The 19,035-nt window shown below is 38.1% G+C and overlaps 1 pseudogene across 1 annotated transcript in view; it reads right to left on the bottom strand.

Moving 5' to 3' along the window:
* The window catches only part of LOC149142160 (uncharacterized), a 60,414-nt pseudogene that overhangs the window by 7,144 nt on the left and 34,235 nt on the right, over positions 1-19,035 (bottom strand). Inside the window, exons 10-14 of the transcript XR_016265093.1 lie at positions 17,091-17,159; positions 16,788-16,934; positions 16,503-16,588; positions 15,741-16,001; positions 4,765-4,876 (exon numbers count right to left, since the gene is read on the bottom strand). The product of XR_016265093.1 is annotated as an uncharacterized LOC149142160 (transcript). The remainder of the gene's footprint in view (positions 1-4,764; positions 4,877-15,740; positions 16,002-16,502; positions 16,589-16,787; positions 16,935-17,090; positions 17,160-19,035) is intronic.

The raw sequence follows: 19,035 nt of genomic DNA, 5'->3' as shown, positions 1-19,035 counted from the left end.
ATACATCTTAAAGAATTGGAAGTAGAATTTTTGGGAGATGATGATGAAGCAACAACAACCATGCCACCCCTATCCAGTAGCAATGCCAGTGCTTGATTTCCAACTATTGTTCCTTTGTTGTCGCCACCTCCATCTACATCCTCACATGGAGGGCATGTTCCTTTTGGTTCTGGTCGTGCGACTATGCGGGAGGAGACTCCTAGAAGACCACCAATACCATGACCTGCTCAGAAATTAGACATTTCTCGTGGCAAGAGGCCCAAGAATTAGCAATAGATAATAGATTTACTTGCCTTTTCTAGTTTCTACTAGTTTTAATAACTATTGACTCTTTCATATTTATTATGATATTTTTTGTAAACAATATATGACAATTTAAGTTTGGAGTTTGAAGTTGGCAATTATAACTCATTGGTAATGAATTATGAATATGATGCTTCGTGAAAGTTGAAAGTCATTTCATTTCATGTTAGATATTCTTTGTTGTAATGGTTACACTTAACTTACAAATACGACTTTGCTAATCAATGATGATAAATGTTATATATTGAATTTTGAAAGCTTCAAACTTTAAGATTGATGAATCATGAGACTGAACATGTTGTATGTTACTAACTTGTGGACATGGCTGATGAAGATTATAACTTCTAGATGATTGATGTTATATGGTTCAATCTATGTTTTGATGCTTTTTATATCTAATTCATCATTCTACATGCTTTTGTTGACATATATGCATCAAAATATAAAAATATATATATTATATAAAAATCGCTTCCCGAATCACTCCCAAACCAGGAGCTTCTGAAAAAGTCGCTCTCGCACCCGCTTTTGCTCCCGCTCCCAAGTAACCTTGATCCTACCATGCCATGCCCTGGGAACCTGCTTGAGTCTATATAGAGCTTTCTTCAATCTGCACACATGAGTGTGCCTCTCATGAGTCTCAAAGCCCTATGGTTGTTGTATGTACACTTACTCCACTATCACCTCGTTCAAGAAGGTTGTCTTGACGTCCATCTGGTGAATCTGCCATCGTATCTAGGCTGTCAGGGATATAACTAACCGGATAGAAGCGTACCTAGCAAGTGGGGCGAAGGTCTCCTCATAATCTATCCCTTCTTTTTGTGCATACCCCTTTGCCACGAACCTAGTTTTGTACTTTTCCACACTGTCGTTTGTCGCATATTTGATCTTACAGATCCATCTAGAACCTACAATTGATCTGTCTTCCAGCCTTAGCACTACCTCCCAAACATCATTCGTCATGATAGAGCTATACTCTTATGCCATGGCATCTACCCACACTTGATGTTGTGCGGCCTCCTGAAAGCCAAAAGGTTCTGCAACCTCAGCCACCAATACTTGGAACCTGTCAGGTTGTCTGCATTGTCTTTTGTTCGTCCTAGGAGTTCCAATAAACTCCTTTGCATCTCTCAATGTTTTACGAACCTCTCCGCTGACTCGATCACTAGTCGTGGGAGGTTCAACCAGCTCCTCCCCATCCTGCCTCTGTTGCTCCGTCTGCTGAGAACTCCTCGGATTTCCTGCACCTGAGGAAATGTTGGTATTGGTCACAGTACTAGATCCTTGTGACTGTCCTCCTACATGTCCCACTGGTTTCCCCTGTGACTACCCCTGCTACTAGACCAAAGGAGCTTTTGTTGACTGATTCTGATCACCCGCAGGCATCTCACGAGATCACCTGAAAGGTCGGTCCTCCATGGACTTCACGTCTCGCCTTACTACAATCTTCCTATTGCTAGGAATGTAGATTTTATATGCCTTTGAGATTTCATTGTACCCAACTAAGAACCCCTTCTCTAGAGTCTGATCCAGTTTGGTATGTTTATCATCTGCCACGTGGCAACAAGCAGCGCTGCCAAAAATTCTAAAGTGGGTAACTTCTGGCTTCATTCCTGTGAAGACTCCTTCTGGCATTTTGTTCCCCAATACTCTATGAGGAATCCTATTCTAAATATATACTTTCGTGTTACATGCTTCTACCCATAGAAATTTGGGTAGATCCTGGTCATATAACATAGCCTTTGTAGCTCCAAGAATGGTTCTATTTTTCTGCTTCGCTACACGATTCTGTTATGGATTATATGGAGTTGTCCATTCTCTCTTAATGTCTTCCTTTGCACATAAATTTGTGAGGTCTTTATCAATATATTCTCCACCATTATCTGAGCGAAGCACCTTGATCTTCTTCCTTGTCGCATTCTCCACGAGAGCCTTAAACTCTCTGAAACGATCGAAGACCTCTTCTTTGGTCTTCAAGAACTAGATCCAAGTTTTCCTCTAATGGTCATCAATAAAGATGAAGAAATATTCGGCACCACCTAAAAGCTCTAGTGGACATTGGGCCGCAAATATCTGAATGTATGAATCCTAACATGCCATCAAGTCTTCTATCACTTCTTGGAAATGTTGCCTTAGCATACTTCCCAAGTACACATCCTTTGCACACATCATCGTGTTTCGTGCCAAGTTCTAGAACCACTGTTACAATTTCTCTGAGCATCCTGAGTGCTCCATGGTGTAGATGTCCCATTCTCCTATAGCATAACTCATTCAACTCCTTCCCACTACTATTGTCACTGCCTATTAGTGCCATTGGAGAACCAATCTGTAAGCTACTAACCAGTACAATCTGTTACTTTGAACTCCAATCTATCTTACCTTTTCCAGCTTGGGTGTTTGACATACACTTTCTTCCCTTCGAATTGAATATCATACCCCTTATCCTATAACTGGGATACTGAAATCAGGTTCATACCCAATCCTGGCACATGCAATACATCTGTAGCGTTGGTGCTTGCTCCTGACTCCCTCTAAAAATCTATGGTACCTCTCCCTACTAGAGTACATTTCGTTTTGTTTCCCATAGTAATTTGGAAGTTTAACTGCTCCTCTTTGTAGCTAGAGAAATATTCTCTAACCCCTGTCGTGTGAGTTGATGCTCCATTGTCTATATACCAGACTCCCTGTGAAGTTGATCCTACTAAGCAAGCAAATTCGTCCTCCAATCTAGAAGATAAATATGAAGTCTCATGAATGTTACTTCTATCCATGGTTATGCCGAAGAATTTATAGTGTGCTATTCCTCTTTTCCACCCCGACACTAGCTCTGTTCTAGCAAACTACTACAAAGCCCTCTACGCCTAGCTAGAGATCTATCCAACGAAGGTACTGAGTTGCTCCCTCTACCTCTGGAATCACTCGATCTAGAAGGATCGAATTTTTCAACCCCTCTTAGAAAAATTGGTCTTTTCTCAAGCAACTAGGCCCCTTGGCAAAATACTACGCTGCCTTTGGGAATTTCGACCTACCACCCTTGCTGAGCAATAAATTTCATTTTCCTCATTTTTCTTACCTCTCTAGTTGATCAACTTTGCTCTGATACCATGCGAAATTTGTATCTATTTTAGCAACGTCAAATTATTCTTCTAACAGAAAATTTAATTATGCAGTTTATTTGCTACAACAAACAACGAATAAAATCACCACTGCAATTTTTACCATAAAAATACTGCAGAAAATAAAATGCTGAAAACTGAGAAATTCTAGCTCACACGCAAGAATTTTGACACTATTATTTTTGGACAATTGCCCCTGGAAAAACCCAATGTGGTAAAACCGGTGCATCAGATGAGGTTTTTATTATTATTATTTAGCAGCAATCCTGAGTACAATAATTTAGATGCCCAAATGGCAATCTAATTTGAGGAAAATACTGGTAAAATTATCATAAGAATTTTCTCTCAGCCCACAGCTATTTTATGCCTCCGAAACTGCCTCCCTAGCCTCTGCGTTGAGCTCCCTGCGTCACCCTCTGCACAGAGTTTACGTTAGCCCTCTGAGAATTTCGGCCTTCCTTCCTTTGCCTCTTCCAAGAACTGGAAACCTTCCTCCTGGAATGCTACTACCCTCCTCTTCCACCTGCTACTCACCCTCTAGCTCTATCTTCTCTGTTGAGTTGCTGCTATTGAGAAAATCGAACTACCTGGGCAACTGAGTATCTGCTCTGGTGTATTCTCCATCACCACATCGATCTCCTCCTATAATCCATTGTTGGAGCACCAACAGCCAAGATTAAAACTTAATCAATGGCTAAGATCATCTCTGGATCGATCCATGTGAGTTTCTAGATGATTCTCACCTTATCTCAATTAATACTGATTAATTAACTATATTGCCTAAGTTTAGACTTACAAAATATTTAAAAATCGATTAATAATCTAATTGAGACACTTCTAGGCGGAATTTCCAGAAACAATTTCTAGGTTTTGGAGATCTCATGTATTCTAGCCTCTCCACCAAATTTCATGGCTAGAACACATCCGATGCTACAAAAACTAACATTATTGAGAGGCCAACCCCGAGGATTGTGAAGATGTTGAAAGGATTCTTAGGCCTCTGCACATATTATAGGCAGTTTGTTAAGGGGTTCTCTCAGTTGGCAGCACCTCTAACAGATCTCACCAAGGAGCTTTTGTTCGGACTGACATAGCACAAGGAGCCTTTGAGTGGCTCAAGGAGGTCATGAGCACATGTCATGTATTAGCATTGCTAGATTTTACACAACCATTTGTTCTTGACTCTGATGCCTCGAGAAAAGGCATAGGAGCAGTTTTGATGCAAAACAACCATCCCATTGCATTTGATGAGAGCAAGAAGCTCAAAGACTATGAGCGCCTCTATTCCATCTATGATCAGGAAATGTTGCCCATTATGCATGGATTGGCCAAGATTAGGCCATACCTGGTGGGCAACAAGTTCATGGTAAAGACCAATCATAACAGTCTTAGATTCTTTCAAGATCAAAAGGAGGTCAATGGCAAGCAATAGAAGTGGGTCAACAAGATCCAAGCACCTAATTACAAGATAGATTATATTAAGGGCATGAACAATACAGTTGTAGATGCCTTGTCCAGGAGGCCAACAACATTTTCTCTTATGGACATCTCAATGGATTGGAGATCCCACCTTCTCGTGGAGTACTCGAAGAATAAGTTGGCTTGTGAGGTATTGGATGGTTAGCTACAGGATGACAGATACAGGGTGGTCAATGACATCATTTACTACAAGGGCAGGATTTACTTGGTGCCACAGTCTCAATTAAAAGGGAAGATTATGCATACAACATATGATTCACCATTGGCAGGGCATCTAGGATTCCTCAAGACTTATAGGACCATTAGAGAGAAATTCTCGTGGAAGGGTCTCAAGGAGGATGTTCTAAGACATCTGCATGAGTGAAGTACATGTTAGAAAATCAGAAAGGCAGAAAGATTTTCTTATTCTTGATTTGTGATGCTTCTTGTTATTACGATTCTTTATATCTTCTTTCTTTTAGTTCATCAAGCAATGACCAAAGCAACAGCACATAAAACAATAGACACCAAATGTACGCATTATGCCAGGGCAAAACCCCCCTCGAGGGGAAAACCCAGTCAAGAAATTCTTCCTTTCAATAGTATTCTTTGAGACTCTTCACCCTATACCAAGACAAGACCTTCCCTCCACACCAAGTCAGCCTCCAAGAATTTCGACCCCTTTCTAGCAACTTCAACTAGGCAGCAGCTTCCGGCAATAGTGAAACTTGGAAGACTTCGATCTCCCAATCTAGGGCACGAAACAGAGAGAAAGAGGTACCAAAATTTTGATTTTCTTCTTCTCCTTAGGCTCCACCCAACTCGCAATTCCTTTGGCTTCCTGGAAATAGACTTTGCACTTTTCCCAGCTACAAGAGATATCGAACTTCTCGTGAGAGAGTGTGTTCCAAATGAATTCGATGTGCTTGTATTTATAAGCTATATGTGAGGTCGAATTAGGGTCCTTAGGCAGACTTGATTTCTTCTAGGTCGACTTGGTGTGGAGGATACATAAATCATATTTGACTCAATACTTAACCATTTTACATGATTCAAAAGCCCAAGAAGGGTCTCTTTAAAAGTACAATGACTCTATTGACTCAGAATAAATCCTAGAAGTCCTCAATGGGGACTTTGACCGAAAACATGGTGACCCAAGCATGAAACCCATGCTTTAATAAGTCATAATAATAATAATAATTCTTTTCTTTATTCTTTTGACAAGTACATTACAAGATGACTCAAATACATTAAATGAAGACCGAACCTAGTTACATTTTCCAACACTCCCTCTTAACTAGGGAGGTATTCATCATATACAAGTACAATGGAAGATCTCAAACTATATGAGCAATGAAGAACTTTAGGCACCGCAATGCCATGGACTAGATTCCTGACCAAGGCAATCTATCCATTGGTCTCTCAATAATTTAGGCACTATAATTCCACGGACTAGATTCCTGACCAGGGCAATCTATCCAAGTGGAAATAACATGGACTCAAGATTTTAGACTCTCTAGGTACCATCAAGCTTACTTGCTAACCACCAACCCAGAAATCCAAGTGTGTATCCAAAAACAGAGCTCTATAATCAACACCACCTTTTCCAACTCCGGGACATAAACATCAACACAAAGTGCCGACCAGATGTCCTCTCAGGCAATGCTTCACTCACAAAGCCTCAACATCCCTATATCCAGCAAATCAAGGATAACCAATCTCTCCCAATTAAACTGATTGGTAACCAGCATGTTATCAAAACCTTAGAGAGATTCACCTGTACAAACACAACCCTAATCAATAATGTACTTTCATATGTACATAATCAAATACAAACCTTCGAGGTCTTCCAAACAACTCGATGTTACTTCTCAACTTTTCATAGTAGGGCTATCAATCGAATCTCTGACAAAAGATTTCTCAATCATACACTTTCCTTTCCTACTTCTCATGTAGCAACATATCCTCCAAAATTCATTCTTCAATCAAACCAAGCTATGCCCTCCCTCTTAACTAAGGAGCATTTATTTATCCAAACTCCCTCTTAATATTAGGGAGATTTCTTTTATTCAGGCTTCCTCAGGGAGATCAGCTTCTTCTTTTCGTCAGCGGAGAATCTTTCGTGGCTTCCAACCATTTCATTAGAGTTATATCATCCCTACCATGTTTATATTGAAGATTGTGTACCTACACAACTTAGATAGCAAGTACAACCAAACCTATAGAAGCATGAAATTATCCATATCAAAATTACGGAAGCGTTTCAACCTTACATATATCAGATACCAAAACAAGAGATAAATACTCTTCAACATCTTGCTAGGGAATTTGTCATAAACCCTAGACTACTTCATAACAACTTTAATTCATCTAGGGTTTCAATGTTTCTTCCAAAGGTATGACATACCATCCTACAACATAAAGCAAACCCTAGAATCAACTCAAACAAATATCCGTCTAGAAGGTATCTAACAACTTTCAAAATTCATATGTTAGACTTTCCACTAGGGATTCATACAAATCCTAGATTTCATACAAAAGAATCAATCAAAACCAATCACATCTTAGTCATTAACATGACCAGCTTCCATTAGGTTTAGTTGCAAACCCTAGATTTTCAATCAACCATCAATCTCAACCAAAACTCAGATTTCAACAATCTTACACAAATCTCAAATTATCATATTATCATTAGAGATTTTACTTCTACAAAGGTTCAACTCCATAACCATATAATTTCTTTTTCACAATCTCAACAATCATTATATAAATAGATTTCAGATTGTTAAATCACACATACTAGAGATTTTAACTGCTGCTAGGTTTAGCTGCAAAACCCTAAATTTCCAAATATCATCATCCTAGAATCTCAGGCAAGGACTTATAGTAAATCCTAAGACCATCAATAACTAGGTCAACACATGCATCTAGGAACTCATTACCATGCATAAGCATATCATATGTCCCACAACATTAATACATATACTCACCTAGACCAAGCTAGGGTTTCAACCAAATGGACACACACACACACACACACACACACACACACACATATATATATATATATATATATATATATATACACCTAGGGTTTCATCATCATGCAAAGGCATTTTATATCATGTGTTAGTCAAACCCAACTTCACAAATATCAAAAAGTTAGACATACAACAAACTTGATTAGACTAGGGTTTGATCAGACAAACACACACGTACCAAGGAAATCATTTCTAAGACATTATAAGGATCTTGCTTACACATTCCACCAAACCTTAATGAGTTAGGGTTTCAATATAGGAACATAGTAAACCCAACATTACCAATACTTCAAAGGTTCAGGGTTTTAGACCTTATCTTTCAACCCTAACAAGTTAGGTTGTCCTGATCATACCAAAATTCCAAACATGACATCATCAATAAAACTTCAAATAGCATTTCACAATATCCCTAAGTTGTGTTAGGGTTTCACACATTGACATTAGCATACCCTTAGGTTAGGGTTTTCCAAGAACCTGTCTATGGTTCCATAAAATCAATTAAGAGTAGGAGTGGTATAGATTTATCAAGTGATGAATCACCCAGAATAAGAATCAATATGATTCACTATAGCTAGACACAACAATGTTAGTAATAGATTGTCAAATGAATAAGCATTTATTATCAAGAAAACAATGTTTTAAAGCGTACCTTTGTTTCTTAACAAACCTTATCTTGAGTGGCTTTCTTCCATACTCCTTGAGGATATAGCAGATGTCTTCCTAATCAAGACAATAGAGGGAGAATGGTGATTAGTATTTAATATAATCAAAACTAAATGAATACACGAAACCAAAAACTGAAAGGAAATGAGATACTTATTTTGGGAGTTGTTGGGGGCTCCCTCCAAAGCTTGAGGGATACCTACAAACTTATAAAAACAATAAAAATGTTTTTTCCAAAATATGTTTAAAACCTATAAATTCTAAAACATATAAAACAAGATATCTAAAGCTACAAGCAAAGGACTTAGTAGTGTAAGTCCCTAATGTCAGATTCTTCGGGCTTGACTTTCTTTGGGTCTCCTTCTTCAACAAAGTTGGCTTGATCTCTTTCTCTCTTCTTGTTTCTTGGATTGTCGGCACAGTCACTCCTATAGTGACCTTCCTTATGACATTGATAGCATTCGACCTTAGACATGTCAACTTTCTTCCTTGGTCCTTTCACTCCTTCAAGATTGGCAGCTAATGAGATCCTTAATTCTTCCTTACTGCAAGCAGTTCATAGTTCTTCAAAGGTTGGAGCTACCTTCTAATTGTTAAGTCCTACAGCAAATGCACTCCAAGTAGATGGCAATCCTAATAGGGCAGTGATCATGAATTCTTTGTCTAGAACAATTTCATCAATGTCCAAAAGATCATCCCTGATTCTTGCTATCTTCACAAAGAAAGATGCCACTGTGTCTTCTCGAGTCATCTTTGTGGTCCTTAGCTCATTCTTCAAACTTGCTACTTGACCAATGTTCTTAATAGTAAATAACTTTGATAAGGCTTCATACATTTCATGAGCATGATCGATGTTAGCTATGAATGGGACAAGGTTGTCCTTTATTCCTTCTACCATCAAAATCATGGCCACCAATTCTAGTTCCCTAAATTTCACTTTGTCATCATCACTAGAATCCTCAAGACTTCTTTACTTTTCCTTTGACCAAGTCTAGTACCTTGTTCTTTTCAAGGATGAGGTCAATCCTCTTCTTCCAGGACCTGTAGTTAGAGGCTCCTTCAAGTTTATTCTCTCCCTTGATTGTGTTAGACATCTTCCTTGAATATAGTAGATTCCTTCCTTGAGATAATCCTTTTGAATGATTCCTTGATCAAGTGCTTAAGACTACCTTTTTCTTCCTTCTTCACCAAAGCTCTGATACCATGTTAGAAAATCAGAAAGGCAGAAAGATTTTCTTATTCTTGATAATTACTTGTGATGTTTCTTGTTATTACAATTCTTTATATCTTCTTTCTTTTAGTTCATCAAGCAATTACCAAAGCAGTAGCACATAAAACAATAGACACCAGATGTAGGCACTATGCCAAGGCAAAACCCCCCTCGAGGGGAAAACCCAGTCAAGAAATTCTTCCTTTCAATAGTATTCTTTGAGACTCTTCACCCTAGACCAAGACCAGACCTTCCCTCCACACCAAGTCAGCCTCGAAGAATTTCGACCCCTTTCTAGCAACTTCGACTAGGCAACAGCTTCCGGCAACAGTGAAACTTGGAAGACTTCGATCTCCCAATCTAGGGCACGAAACAGAGAGAGAGAGGTACCAAAATTTTGATTTTCTTCTTCTCCTTAGGCTCCACCCAACTCGCACTTCCTTTGGCTTCCTAGCAACAAACTTCGCACTTTTCCCAGCTACAAGAGATATCGAACTTCTTGTGAGAGAGTGTGTTCCAAATGAATTCGATGTGCTTGTATTTATAAGCTCCATGTGAGGTCGAATTAGGGTCCTTAGGCCAACTTGATTTCTTCTAGGCCAACTTGGTGTGGAGGATACATAAATCATATTTGACTCAATACTTAACCTTTTTACATGATTCAAAAGCCCAAGAAGGGTCTCTTTAAAAGTACAATGACTCTATTGACTCAAAATAAATCTTAGAAGTCCTCAATGGGGACTTTGACCTAAAACATGGTGACCCAAGCATGAAACCCATGCTTTAATAAGTCACAGGGCAGCAAAAGGCTTCTATAAAATGGTTGCACCTTAGAGAATATTGTTACAATACCACATATCACATGTCAATTGGGATGTCAGCATTCAGGGATTTATATGGCTACGATGTCGTTTCATTTGCCAAGTTGGTATTTGGAGATATTTAGGCCCCAAAAGCTAAGGACTGGATCCAAGAGTGCCAACATATCCTCAAGGCCCTCAAGGATAATTTGCACATGACACAAAACCAGCAAAAATTGTATGCTAATAAGCACTAAATTGAGAGGAGGTTTGAGGAGGGAGACATGGTACATTTGCGCATACATCCTTATATATAGTCCACCCTCAAGCAAAAAGGTGCAGAGAAGTTGAAACCACAATTGTACGAGCCATACAGAGTCACCCAAAGAGTGGTAGAAGTAACCTATGAGTTAGTGCTTTCGGAGGGGAGCAAGATCCATAATGTCTTCCATGTGTCATTTTTTAAGAAAGCATTGGGGCAACAGGTCATATCTACACCCGAGTTACGCACTTTGGATGAGGAAGGACAAGTGGTATTGGTTTTGGAGGAACTACTAGAGATGAGACAAAAGAGAATGAGAAACATGTTCATCAGGGAATATCTTATTCGATGGAAGGATCGACCAGTATAGGACACAACATGGGAAGGGGAGAAAATACTTCAACATCTAAGATCAAAATTGCTTGAGGACAAGCAATCTTGGGTGGGGAGGACTGTAATGTCCCAAATCGCTTGAGCATGGAGATATCCTCCCTACTAGCCTAAGTTGTCACCTTTAGGCTAGCAAAAAGGGAATTTATTGAGGGGACAACAGAATTTTGCCTAACTCTACTTTCATTAAATAAAAGGGGCAAAATATTAGTAAATAAAAAGGGGCAAAAGTCACTTGGAGAAAATAAGAAAAATCCACTTAGTAACCTTGCCAACCCTCAAATCATGCACTTCACGTGCATCTACATCATCTTGGACACCTCATCATCCTTGGACATGGCATTTGGAGCACTTACATTGGATAACATTAGCCCTAGAGAGCTTACAGCTCACACATTGGTTAAATTAGGGCATATTTTCACAATGCTAGTGGGTTGGCTAAGGGCTTATAACTCGAGAGCATTTTAGCATCAAACTTGTTTTTGGGGTTTTGTTAGGCTAATTATTAGTCATGCTCCTCATATAAATAAAGGAGAGACTCATTGTATTGGATCATCATCACTTGTGACATATTTCAGCCCTCTTGGAGAATTTCGGCCTTCTTGATTTCTTGTGGAGATGTGACTCTATGGTGTACTTTACTATTTGGAGCTATCTCTTTGGTCTTGGAAATGTTACTTTGGAGCAATAAAGGATTTTGCATGCATTCTATCTTGTAAGTGTGCCTTGGATTTGATAATTTTTTATTCTTGTGCCTAATGTATGGAATGATTAATTATCTAGGGTTTCTATTGGGCTAGTTATTGTTGAAAATCAATGTATGAATCTAGATGATAGCATTGTATGCATTACTCACTAGTAGAATGTGAATGGTAAGCCCCTCGGTGAATCTTTAAACTAGCTCTCCCAAGTGATTTCGCTCCCTCACAAAAGTAATAGTTAGGGTTTTGAAATCTAGGGCTTCATTATTCCCTTACTCCTTACCAAGATTTAGCATATTTAACACTCCCATAGACTCCATCATCCCAAGGACTACGCAATAGCCTTGTCACTTTGTTGATCACCTTCAAAAATAACCATAGATCTGATTTTCTCTCTTAATCTCATTTTCAGCCCCTTAAGGATAAACTATTAGCTAGGGCTAGGGCATGAAATTGGCCTAGGGTTCAATTAGTTTGCTTGTGGAAGTATTCAACATTAAAAGAAGTGTCGGTTACCTCAAAACCAGCCCCTTTTAGTGGCCAATTCATCCACCTCAAAGGTAAATTCTTTTGCCCTAGGTAGGTCCTGCCCTAGAAATGCTCTAGTTTTCCCTAGGATTCAACTTGAGGCTTGTTGAAGCCTGAAGGCTTCTTGTTCCATTGGTTGCTAGCATTCATCACTTAGAAGCCTTTTCTTGGCCTTGTGATTCTAGCTTGATCCTTTTGGCTTGCTATTCATCAAGCCCTAGATCATTTGTGCCATAAATAGGCTATATTGGAGGATGTGAATTGCCTAATCTTGCTTTTTGTGCCTTCTCCTTAAGAAGAGTTGTCCTCTATAAGCCTATCTTGTCACCTTATCCCTTGGACTTATCATATCTTTCATTGGTGACCTACTAAAGTGAAGCCTCCGTAGTGGTGAAAATCCACAAAATAGTAGGAGGTAGTGGCTGTGATGACAGTGAACCACACCTCATTGTATCCTTTGCTCTAGTTTTTGCCTTGTGAGCTCCCCTCACAAGACCCACTAGATTTTGAGGCAACAGTGTGCATTCATTATTGTAAGTTAACAATGTACAACTTTTTATGGTATAATTAATCTGCGTAGTCTAACGAGGCGGAGGAGTTGCCCGGAAAGTTATGGCAATTCCTGTCATATTTAGAGAAAATCCGGCAAGGATTTTTGTAAATCCAAGTTATAGTTGTTAAACTTCAATATTTTAGGTGTCTTAGACGTTTTTTATGGTGCTGAATCCATTTCCACCATCAAAAAAACGATTCAAACACTGCCTCTACAAGATTTTTTGAAATTTTTTTGCCCAGATTCCGGCCACTTTTGGCCATCCGGGCAATTCCTCCACCTCGTTAGATGACTCCTAATTAATCATACTAAAAAGTAATGATAACGATCTTACAGTGGGATTCTAAATGGTAATATGATTTTTTTATGTCCCATAGATATTTGACATGTGTATGTGTCATTTCCCCAACACATACCACATTTCTGAAAATTTGTCATATCAGTGTCCCTTCCCCCCCAATTCTATATCTGTTTCAGTGCAACTTAGTTTAACATTAATAAGGAAGAAGAGCTAATATTAGTTTATGGTTGTCAATTATAAACCCAAAACCAGTGTTGTGAGAGCTGGAGGATACTTAATGATCTTTCCAAGTTTTGCCAAGTTGGCCTGAAACGGGTAATGATCTCCAAACATTAGCAATCCAAAATTCAGCCTAACTTACCAGCACTCAGGGAACTCAAACCAGCTCAAACTCAAGAAACTCACCTAAAACCTAGTCACCTGGTTTGTGTCAATGTTCAAATTTGACAACACTGAAATTCAAGAAAAATCACCTAGCCAAAAGCATTTGATAAAATTCACCATTAAGTTTGAATATATATATTATATATGTGATTAATTATATGTGTGTGCGCGCGTGCTTAGTTAAATAACTTGATTAGGGCTGGACTTCTCAGATTTTCAGTGGCAATTGTAGGTTTTGTTTGTCAGACAAAGGGCCTTTCCCTGGGCTCAAACTATGGTCATCATTCTCCTTCAGGTCCTCTATGTGGGATACTTTGGCATCTCTGACCAAGCAGACCCTGGTCTCTTGGAATATATCAGTGGTTTTAAAAGCCCCCATTGGTCTTTGCTTTGTTTCTTTCTTTCATTGCCCCTCTTCTGCTTCTCAATTTCAAGTGAAGGTGCACACTTCTCAGCACTTAATAGATCTAGTTTTAGTGTTCATATATATATGTGTGTGTGTGTGTGTGTGGATAGGAGTGTTAAACAAAGCCACAAATACTGTGACAGACATCTACCCCCACCCAGCTGTAGATCAAGAAAGCAGTATCTAGGACTGAAGTCACTGCATTAAAGAGATAGGAATCCACAAATAATGAGAGAGAGAAAAGCTGCAACTATTAGGAGAAGTTTCTTGCACTTCTTATGGATATTTGTTGCATTCATTATAAAGTATTTGTTACATTTATTGTAGGAGTGTGATCAATCTAAAATATTGCAATTCTGGAAAGAAATGTTCTTTTAATGAAGAGAAAGAAGTGTGTTTGATAGGAAATATGCTAGGATGTATCTTTTGGTTCACCTATTTATATAGGTGAACAAGTGTGTGATGCTAGGCTGGCCTTTAAAATATGCAAGGGCAGCTATCAGCCTTTAGGTTCACCAAAGCCAAGCACATGTGCTCATTTCCAGTACTTGCCTAGGCCCTAGACATTACACCTGCCAAGGTAAAAACTTAAACTGAATCATTTCCTATTCCATGCTTTAAAAGGTAAAGAGAATAACGATTAGGATTAAATGAAGTTTGCCAGGATGTTACATACAAGCGACTTCATATACTGTCACAATCATGATAACAAAACCCAACAGCTCATCCAGCCAAAAGTTTTACAATACGTGGCTCTGATCAAACAAACATATAATTGGTGTTGTGAAAGACACAAATGGGACAAGAGAAATAGGCAAAATGCATTAGTGCTGAGAAACCGTTCACCAATTACCTAAATTGATCCTCAGCAGATTTAACATAATTAATTATACTATATACAATAATCCCTCTAATCCAAACTTGTGGAAAATATGAGAATAAACCTATAAGGTGAATCATAGTTTTTACTTCATCCACAAATTAAAACAAATATCACAAACTCCTGTTACTTCAAATCATTCAACGATTTTACTACAGGAGCCAGGAGAGTAGCCAAAGATTCAAAAATTCAACCACTAACTAATTTGCAAAGTTCATTATAAGCATATATGCCAAGTTTCCTTTTACAAGAAGGTACAGAAGCTCAAGAAAGTGAAAAAAAAATGCAGTATTGATCTGTAGAATTCTCAAATATATAATCCTCAACATTACTAAATTTGCCGAAATTCTCAATTTTTAAATATTAGATTCTTGAACTTGCACTTTTAAAGACTATATCCTTCAGCTTATATGAAAAGAAGATTGACCAACCCATTCTTCATAATTTACAAATTTCCTTCAATATCCCTAGCACTCTATAAGCAAGTATTGGCGTAAGGTCTCTTGTTCATCAAACAGTGAGACCAAGGAGCTCTACCTTACACCAATAGGAGGTTGAAATTCCCACGCCATTTAAATATTTGAAAACACAGTTAACAAAATCACTACTTATTTAAAAAATGGAGTAACACAAAGCTTTTGGCCTTTATATATAATCCTGGATAGGTACTTATGTAAAAACCTTAAAAGAGATATTAGTATTTTACAGGAAAAAGTCCTCAGAAAATGTTAGTTGGAAAGCTACCTGTTAGCATCTCCAGTTCGCAATCTGTAAGATGAAAGAATTTGTTCTGGTACAAGTGGGCCACTAGAGACTTGGCGACCAGCCACTGGGGCAAGGTTGCTATCCTTGTGAAAACCTTGCTTTCGCTCATCATTCCTATAATTTTCAGCATTGCCCTTATAGATTTGCATCTCCTGGGTTCTAGAGAATTCAGATTTTGTGCGCTCCCTCCAAGTTGGGCTTTCACACTGGATATCATCCTCAAAAACATCAAATCGCCCTCTGCAACATTTACAGTGGCACAACTAATTTATGTGGTAAAAACTAGTTCCAACTGAACTATGATTCTTCCATAATCGAAAAGCATTTTATATTTTCTCCTCATACAATCATCCTAATTCTACTTTGCTCCAAAATTTCTGCTAGTGCAGGTTTGAACTATGATGCTAGCAAATCTATTATACATGGAATATAAATCAAATCCATAAATATAATATTTAAAGTGACCACAAATAAATTGTAACCTACATATTACTTACCCAGAGAAGAATTTCAAAGTTCCAATTTAAATGGATAACCAAAATTAATAGCAGATTCTGCTAACCCATATGGAATCCAAAATAGATTTTAGACTTGACTGAACACCGTTACATAGTATATGATAATAATGTCACAAAACGCACATTGCATAGCACGATGTTTTTTTCTCAGATGTTAGATGGACTTTTAGAATAAATGATAAAAGATAAGCAATATATAGAACAAGGGTTGGAAACAAATTGCCTCATGTCGTACTTGAGACCGTTTAGACATTGAATTGGAAAATAGGGCTTTGGCCCTGGCTGAACCCGCATGACATGGTCTTCATCCTGTGAACTCTTCAATGTTATAAATGTTTCCAAGTTATAAATCACCATTGTTTATAAAAAAATTGAAAAATATAAAAAATTGTAAGCATTCAAAAATTTCATTATTGGTCTTATCAAAATGTCTGCTGCCAAAAAGATTGCTCATAAGTTCCTGCTGCAAAATTATTTTCTTTTGAAGTACATACACAAACCAAATTACCTTCTCTAAAGTTTCTACTCTGAGTAATTCAACATTGATAGGAGACTGGAAATATGGCAGTGTATCCTTTGAGTCTTCACGTCCCTTTGTGGGCTTTCGAGGTTCCAACTCCTCGTTTGCAGCAGGAAGTTCATCATAATCTTTAATCTATCAACAATGCCAATCAAAAGCATTAAAATGATATTGATCTGTAAGAGAGAGAGAGAGAGAGAGAGAGAGAAATTTCAGTGCTATTTTTATGAACAATTTAAGGAGACAAACTTTTGCGAAAACAAGATTCAGAAAAACAAATATATTCCATACCAAAGCAGCCTCAGCCTTCAAGTCCTCCAGGTCAAAGTTCCAGGCACTGATCCCTCGCTTGTACTCGTTCTACATTCATGTCAAAATCAATAAAATTGAACAAGCTGTATTGCATTAAATGTCTGTAACCTCTATATCTCTTGCTCTACAACCTCATATTCTCATTTCCAATGCCTGCAGACTGCTAGTGTCTCAAGAAGGAAACAATATATCCTAACTCGCAAAAATCACATAGGCAATAGTTTGAGAGAAAGCAAAAAATAAGCAATACATATGATATTTGAAATCTGATTAGTGATTAATTACAGCACCGTGGCACAGCAACAGGTCAAGATCAAGAATAATTGGATATCTTTCAAATGATGTTGAATCTTACTCACCAATACTTCTCATATCTTAAACTGATCTCGCTTAGATCTGTGGCTCAAAACCACTCGATTGTCCACAAGAATGTGACTATATTTTGATGCAGTTCAGGGGTTTGTTACAAACTTACAACGTACAAGCAATGTTACAAACATCACGTTAGTGAATGTATTGCCAACGGTCTGGAAAGAAGCTTATTGGGAACATCAGGGAAAGCATTGGAAAATATTGGAAAACTTTGAAAAAATACAAAAATAAGCATTTTTTTTCAAATTTCTAAACATCTAGATTCTAAAGTAACCATTTCCCTAAATCCCTTTTATGGGAAAATGTGCTTTCCCTCTTCAAAGTGTGAAAAATATCCAAACTCTCTTGCCTCAGCCAATATTTTCTATTTTCTAGCGATATTTTGCCAATATATTGCAACATTTTAAAAATGTCACAATTATATTCAAAATTTCAAAAAATCACAACCTTTTACAGCAATAATATCTTCTTCTTTTTTCTTTTTTGTTAGCTAGACCCACGGGATTTTGAACCAGCAACCTTCACATAAGGAGTGCCTTAACAGTACACTTTTAGCCTTGTTAAATGGTAGCGAGTTACTCTTCCCTATGAAGGAGGTATAGCAATAAGACTGCCAGGACTAATGAACATTGCCCTAGGGACAAAAATTATCTGGAGAATGATAAATGGGAACAGCCACTGGTGGGAAAAAGTACTAACAATGAAATACTTGAATGGTCATAGAACAAAGTTGCTCACTGATACTATTCCAGACAGGCCATGCACCCAAATCTGGAAATTGGTTAAAAGGATAATTCCTCTTATTAGAGATCAAATATCCAAAAATCCAGGGAATGGCAAAACAATTTCTATCTGGGAGGATAGAATAATGGGGAAAAACCCCTTAAATCAGCAACAAAATTTAAGGGGCCTTCAGAGATGGATGGAAGAGCAAAGTTTTAACACACTTTATTCTATTTCGGATTGGGATCAGAATAACTGGGTTAGATGGAAAAAGCTGGCCACTCCACCAAGACTAAAAAGTCAGTGGGAAATTTTAGAAGTCCATTTGGCTAGGGCCGCGCCCATCAACATAGAAGAGCAGGATGACTTTGTTTGGGACCCAAATGGAGGGGATTACACAGTGAAATCGGGGTACAACCTCCTCCAAAAACCTCACAATCAAAATGACTGGAGCCTTTGGAAGGCAGCTTGGAATTCAGAGAGTCTGCCCAAAATTAAATTCTTCACCTGGACCCTTCTCAAAGGAAAAATTCTTACCTTTGAAAATTAAAAAAAAAGGAATACAAGGGCCCTCAAAATGTGTCATGTGTCAAAAGGAGGAAGAAACTATCCAACACCTCTTCGTTAACTGTATGGTGGCGAGAGAGTGCTGGAAACAGGCAACAAGTCCTTTGGAAATAAACATAAATCCAACAATCCAGTTGACAATTCTTCATAAAAACTGGGATAAAAGCTACCCATATACAAAGAAAAAAAGGCAACAATAAAAAGGATATGGAAATGTCTCCCTTCAATCCTATGTTGGCAAATTTGGTTAGCCCGAAACAAA

Source organism: Pinus tabuliformis, chromosome X (genome assembly GCF_031772625.1).
Source record: "Pinus tabuliformis cultivar Carrire ecotype Pingquan chromosome X, CPIR1, whole genome shotgun sequence".
Classification (NCBI taxonomy): Eukaryota; Viridiplantae; Streptophyta; class Pinopsida; order Pinales; family Pinaceae; genus Pinus; species Pinus tabuliformis.
This window is presented reverse-complemented; position numbering and strand designations above follow the sequence as displayed.